The 7,213-nt window shown below is 37.2% G+C and overlaps 1 long non-coding RNA gene across 1 annotated transcript; it reads left to right on the forward strand.

Annotated features, from left to right (window-relative positions):
• The first annotated feature begins 1,069 nt into the window (after window positions 1-1,069).
• Window positions 1,070-3,408, forward strand: LOC126581918 (uncharacterized). The gene is made up of 4 exons (XR_007609195.1): window positions 1,070-1,418; window positions 2,596-2,664; window positions 2,976-3,095; window positions 3,209-3,408. It is a non-coding gene; the product is annotated as an uncharacterized LOC126581918 (long non-coding RNA).
• Window positions 3,409-7,213: the final 3,805 nt, after the last annotated feature.

Here is a 7,213-nt window from a genome sequence, read left to right on the forward strand (position 1 = left end):
TTCTATTCATTACAAGCAATCAATATAAAATTTTATTTGTCCTATATTCTCTTCCTTCTTCGTCTGTATGTATATCTTCAATGGAGTTTACAAGCATTTCAACCAGAATAGACCAAATGATAAAAAAATAAAAAAATAAAAAAATTATCCTGCTTGCATAAAAGTTCAAATCCCAACCGAGGCATAATACAGTCGATTGTCAAGGGAACCAATTCAGCTATTATTCCATGTTGTGGAGCCGATATTGGCGTGACCAAATCTAGTTGCACGGCTGGCTTCTTCCTTTGTGGTCGTGGTGTTTGTCAAGATGATCCATTATCTCATCTTCATTTTTGTCTTCCGGAGGAGGTTCTCAACGGAGGTCTACTATATTTATTTGAAACTGGAAAGATCAAAGCTATTTCTTTCCCTCAACCAGCTAAGATACATCTCTGGTGATATCAATTCTAAGCCGAATGATATCAATTCTATAAAGGAACAAGGCCAGTTTTGTGCAACTTACAAGCTTACAACTTTCTTTGGCAAGTATGGCTTACATTCTGGACAATTGGTGCATAAAGCAAAGTCTCATGTTTATTTGGGTAAGTGATGTTCCTTATCGATCTCTAATTTACTCTTGTTTGAGCATCCTGGGTTGGACTTTGTTTATCTTGGGGTTTCAATTTTTGTTGGATGACCTAAAAGAACATAAGATTCGTGACTAAGTATCTGATTGGCGTCGCTATTCTCTCTCTATGGTTGGGAAGGTGACTCTTATTAATTCTATAGTTGTTAGCATGTTATCTCACAAATTTTCTATTTATGCTTGGCCTAACACTACTAGAATTTGGCTCATAGGCCACCATTTTTTTCACACCCTTTCCAATTGGTGGCCATAAATGTAAAACACCCACTCTTACTATTTTTTGGTGGCTTTACAGTGGCATGCCACTATATCGGTGGCTTTGTAAATTAAACTGTTACCATTGTCAAAATTTGGTGGCTTTAACCTTTCTAACATCATTCATTGGTGGCTTTAACATTTATGACACCATTCAAATTTTTTTTTTTCCATTTAATAATCCTATTCTACAGTACTCTCTCACCCCCAAATAAATACAAAGTTAGAGAACCCTAATTTTCAACTCAGCCGTTCTCTCTCTCTCTCTCTCTCTCTCTCTCTCTCTCTCCCCTCCCTGAGCTCAACTCCTCGCCTCCTCCCTAACCCTTTCGATGGGATCGACGGCTCAGTGTGGGATTTTGTGAGGAGAAGCCATGCGGGTTACAGAGAGGAGAGATAGAGGGATTCGGTGAAGGGAAGGCATGCGGCTTGTGGAGAGGATGGAGAGAGGGAGGAGAAGACGAAAAGCAACTGCAGCAAGTTGATGGACAGGGTCGCAGCAATGAAGACCCTCGGCTGCAGATTCAAGTCAATCTGGGTAAGTCATGGCCTTCAACCCTCATCAAAGCTTCCCTTTCAGCCCCTTCTCCAGGTTATTTTTTATTTAACCAAATCTATCGATTTTGTTTTGTTCAATTTTAAGTGTTAAAAATTGAATAGATGTTTGCGTTAATTTTTTTAATTAGATTGTGTTATGGGTTGTGATCAACCATTGAATTGGTTTGGCAGTTTTGATTTAATGAGAAAAGTGGGGAGTTTTCTTGGGTGAAATTTTAATTAGATTATGTTTTGAGTTTGAGAATTTTGTAGCATGCTTATCCAAGTATGCAATTTTTGTAATAGACTTCGAAAGAAAATCGGTTTGGAGGCTGTAATTAGATTATGCTATGGGTTCTAACAAAGGATTGGATTGGGTTTGGGGGTTTTGAGGGTGAGAGAAAAACGGAAGAGAATGGCTGGAAAAGAGATTTAGGGTTGGGGGTAAGAAGACAGAGGAACAGAGATTTATGGGATCGGGGAAGGTGAATTAAAGTTGTTTCCAACCTGGGCCGACCCTCACAAGCGTCCTTCACTTCCACATCCATGAATCCACTCTCTGTTTGGGTAAAATTCTTTTTTTTTTGTTTTAATTTTTTTATTCTGGGTAATTGTTGAAATTATTCACCTGATGAATTTATACATGTGTAGGTATTTTAATTATTTGGTCTATTTTTTCAAGAATTTTTTTTGTTTGGTATGAACTTGCAGGTTGGAATTATTTTTCCCGGCTGCTTATGTTTCTCTTGATGATTTATGGTAAAATAATTTGGTTGGTTGTTTATACACATAAATGAAAAAAAAAGTTAAAAAAAAATGATATGTTTTGGGCTTTAAAGTGGAACTTTGGAAATTAAATCAAACGTGTTCCTCGTAATAGTTATCGTATATTATTGAGGTCAATTTGATATTTGTAATTGTGAGTGTGATAGTTATTTGTTGTTTGTCTATAAACTGGGCTGCTTACATGTGTGATGTGTATGCATCTACATTGAATACTATTTAATATGTGTGATTACTTTGTAATGTCTGAGAGCTCTTGTTGCACTCTATGTTCAGAGACTAGAAACTGGAAAGCTATTTATTACTTTCTGGGGATTTTAGTGTTTGTCTTATGCTTGAAATATTATGCTTCAAGGTTAAGGAAAGTTGATTTGCTGTTTTTATTATGTTTCTAGGTTAGAGAAAGTTGATTGAGATCATGGCAACAATAAGAATAGAGTCCCCTGTTTTGGCGCCAAGCTCTGGTAATGGCATCTATCATCCTTGCTTGCTACTACTCTCTAATTACTCTGTTAGTATTGTCATGAAATCCATTTTTAATTATTGTGTTTTGGTTCATCTTATTTCATTTTTATGTTATATGCAATCTCTTCATAAAGCTAACTCCAAATCTTAGTTTCTCTTTGTTATTCACCTTGCTTTCCTTTCCTTGCAGAAAATTGAACTATTCCGAACTAATAGTTGTGCACTTTGAGCATATATTAATTTAGTTAGTTCGTTATTAGCTACCTGTGGATAGTGCTCTATTTTTTTTTTTTATTTTGTAACTCCACAGGTTTGTGAGAAATTTTTGTCGGCAAAGTCACTTGCGCCTTCCAACCAACAGTAGCAGCAACGTGGAGTCTTCATGGCTGATATTATGACTGCAAACCTCTTGAAAAACTACATTTCCCAGGTATTTATTTGATCATATCTCGGTGATGCATGTCCTCAACTCTAATTGCTTTAACGGTTGAACTTGAGTTAACATTATTCTTATGAAATTTGTGGATTTGACTTTGGGTGCAGCAAATGATCAGATTCAAGTTATTGACATGATTTCGCTCGTTGGAAACAGAGTGTTCAAACACTTTTCAAAGTTTGAGTCCCAACATTTGTTCAAAATTGTATTAAAGAGCAGTTATGCGGATTTGTAGTATATTCTTAATATCAATGATATTACAATTTGTTTCCTCACCAAAAAAAAAAAAGGAGATATTATATTCAAATCTGGGTGCCCCCTAAGGCATCTTTTTTTTTTTTTAATATTATTTTGCAAATTTGCCACCAATGTGAATTAGGGTGGCATTGGTCACATACCCACCAATGCAATATTGGTAGCCATTGTTACAATAAAGTCCTTTACATAGGCCACACTCTCTAATTAGTGGGTGCTTGGTGGCCATAGAGGTTTGCCACCAATGTGAGTGGCAACACTTGACAATAGCCACCAATAAAAAGGGTGGCTTATAGCCAAATTTCTAGTAGTGTAAGACCATATTATTACAAGTTCGCAATTTTATTTGGACATTGAGTACAAATTATCGGGCCTATTTCCCTATTTCTTGGAAGAAATGTTGTGCTCCTTTAAAGAAAGGAGGTCTACGTGTCACGTTCTGATCTCAAGATATGTCCAGGATTGACACGTGATGTCAGCACGTATCAGGACAACTAGATAAAAATCAAGCTATATTAGTACTTCAATAAAATAGATGCACAAAACACCTATAAATAAAGCCAATAGTCTCATGAAGTGAAGTACCGACAACAAACCATTAATTCAACATCATTTTATCCTTTCATCTTATTTTATGGCTGCACCTGAGTTACACTGCTTACGTACCCTACGACGGGATCCAGCCAATCGTAGCTCACCTTTTTATTAAGCTAAAAAAACTTGTATTTGCAATGACTTCACACTAATGGCATTATCTAGCAAGAAAAACATAGAGCTCTATAACCCCTCAATGGAACTCGATGAGCACGATTCATTAGATTCCACACAACTTAACGAACCATCTAACAAGCAGGATTCTAGACCAACTCATTGGATACAAGATTTTGGACCAACTCGAATGAACCATAGAGAAAGTAGGATTCTAGACTGGCTCAATGGAATCCATTAGATATAGAGTTTTGGACCAACTTAACGGGACCACCCATATCATGTGTATCGTCCCTTAATGCAGATTAACCAAGTAAGGCCATGGGCATGCATCTAATAGTGTGGTCATATAATAAGGATTAACCAAGCAGGATCACTCCTGAGAACATTAAAATCAAGTGGGTAATGACCCTTAGAATGCTTATTAACCAAGTAGAGTCACCCTTAGAATGTGTATAGTCCCCTAATGCGGATCAACCATGTAAGACCATATGCATATAGTTATTAGTATGGTCCCCCAATTGCGGATTAATCAAGCAGGACCATAGGCATACATATGATAGTATGGTCCCCAAATACGAATTAAGCAGGCATGACTATCTATGTACCGTACTGCTACATGGTGCAATCTCATGAACACACATCATACCTCATAGATCATTACGTCAGACATCAAGCCAACAAGATTTACATAGTATGCACATACGATATTGGTTCCACATGACAACCAATATCTAGTCACACGGACGTACAAATTCTACAGGATAATCTTAATATGATCCCTGACTCATTTTCTCATACTACCACACTTACAAGTCTAATAGACACGTAAATCCCAGTAAGGTGCTACTTGCACACAAAGCGAGGTGCACATCCCCATAATGACACACTAATTAGGGTAGGCACACTAAGCTCTATCAGGTCTCTTGTATGCTTACTTTAGCATTTAAGAATGATTCAGGACTTCTCTAGGTCAAAGGTACATAATCTAATCTGGAAGATTTAAAAGTCGGATATTTGATCCATAAATTCCTAAGAGCATCACATTACTCATATAACAATATACTTGAATTACATGATGATCTAATGGTCGGATCTTTGCCTACCACAAGGCCAAGTGGCGGATAATTACGAAACTAAGCTCAAACAGTGGAATCACATCAAATGAATATAAAAATAGATTCAGGGCATCAATATCAGTCACATCAAATGAATAATAACTATAAAATAAAGTAGTTGAGTATTTGTTTGTTTTGTTTGTTTGTTTGTTTGTTTTGTTTTTTGTTTTTTGTTTTTTTCGTAGAAATGCTTCTAACAAAAAGCAGTGTTTGATTGTTTGGTAAACTTTTATATAGAACTGTTGTGACTATGGTAAATGACTAAAAAGAGTATGATGTTGGATGTGGTATAACAATTTATAATTTTTTTACAGTTTCTCTTTCAAGAAGCAGACTTTTTTTTTTTTTCCGTCTAACCTCTCATCTCCCTCATTTTCTCCGTCCCCTATTCCCTAATTTTTTTTAGTCTGATTCTTTTTCATATGAGTGCATGGGACATCTTTTGAAACTTCATCGTTTGATGGGCGAGCATAAAGATTTGAAGGACGACAACGATCTTCGCAGGGAGAGGGAGCAGATCTGCATGATTGGTGCAATCTGAATGGGTGGTTGGGGTTTGGTAGTGGTTGGGTTCTGTGTTTTTCTTGTTAGGCTTGGTGGTGGTGGCGAGACCTGATTGGAATGAGGATCAAAATAAGGCTGGTTCCAAGGTCGAATTGGAATAGGGCTGTGTTTCTGCAGGCATGGTGTGATCTGAAGGGCTGGTTCCGAGGTCGAAGATGATTTTTAACTAGTTTTCTATGATATTGTTGACTTTTACTCTCTAACCAAATTTGAGCTCAAATCCATTGGTTAAATATAAATATAAATTCATATAATATGATCACACCAACTTCAACCTTGTCAATGACTAGCTTTCCATTAAGGGAATTTTAACAAAAAGCCCGAGGTACTGTTCACTTTAATGAAAAACCACATTTTTACACTAAAAAGTTAATCCTAGTACTATTCACTCAAAGTTTTCAAGCCATTTTCATTAGTTTTCCTTGTTATATTAATGTTAAGGAGACTACTAGATTTGAAGATTAAATTTACAATCTAAATAATGTGTCACCAATAGGAATAAGCACGTTTAATGTGTTTTAGTTTTCAAAATTTTGTCTCCAAATTCTGGACTCCAGTCTGTCTGCGGGAAGCATTCCGTTGACTATGTACTCAATGATGGGATCTTGCCTACTCAGACTTGTGTTGATCTGTGCCACCTCGACTACTGGTTCCTCATCTATTCTCAAATTTTCAAAGAATTCGACTGGGATGGAGCGTCTGAGCTGATGGTTTAAGGCAGAGCCTAGGCCTGCTAGTGCGTCTGCGTGGGCATTTTCTACTCGTGGAACCTGAGTGAGTGTGTACGCTTGGAACGTCGCTAGTTGCTCTCGTACCTTCTCGAGGTATGGGCCATCCTTGGGTGCTTTGTTGCGTACTCCCCTGAGGTTTGGTTGGTGATCAGTTGGGAATCGGAATAGATTGCGAGCTTCTTCACTATTAGGTCTTTCGCCAATCAGATACCTGCTAATAGGGCTTCATACTTTGCTTTGTTGTTTGATGCCTTGGAGCTTAAAGTGATCACCTGCTCGAGCATCGAATTGTTCGGGGTAGTGAGAATTATGCCTGCTCCCTGTCCTTGGTAGTTGGATGATTCGTCGACGTTTAAACACTAAAAATCTCCTGTAGGTGGGGCTGGTGCAGCTACTGTGTGCTTGGCTGCCCCTGGGGCACTTTCTCCTTAGCATTACCCTTTATTATAGCCAAAGATTAACCTTTTTTCAACTGAAGACGACTATCTCTACACTGTACTACTAAGTAGAATTACCAACTATTCTAAAACATTAGTTTTCACCAATGAAAAGTTATTATTTGTTCAAATTATGGGATCCCTCAAAATATATAGCAAAGAGGTTTTGCAAACTATGCTGAAAGAGTAATGGTAAGGAGATTAAATTTGTAGACAAAATTTACAAACTAAGTGATGTGTCACTAATAGGAAATGAGCACGTTTATCAACACCTAAGTAATAATCCAATCATCAACTTT

This window comes from Malus sylvestris, chromosome 9, assembly GCF_916048215.2.
Source record: "Malus sylvestris chromosome 9, drMalSylv7.2, whole genome shotgun sequence".
NCBI classification, from domain to species: Eukaryota; Viridiplantae; Streptophyta; class Magnoliopsida; order Rosales; family Rosaceae; genus Malus; species Malus sylvestris.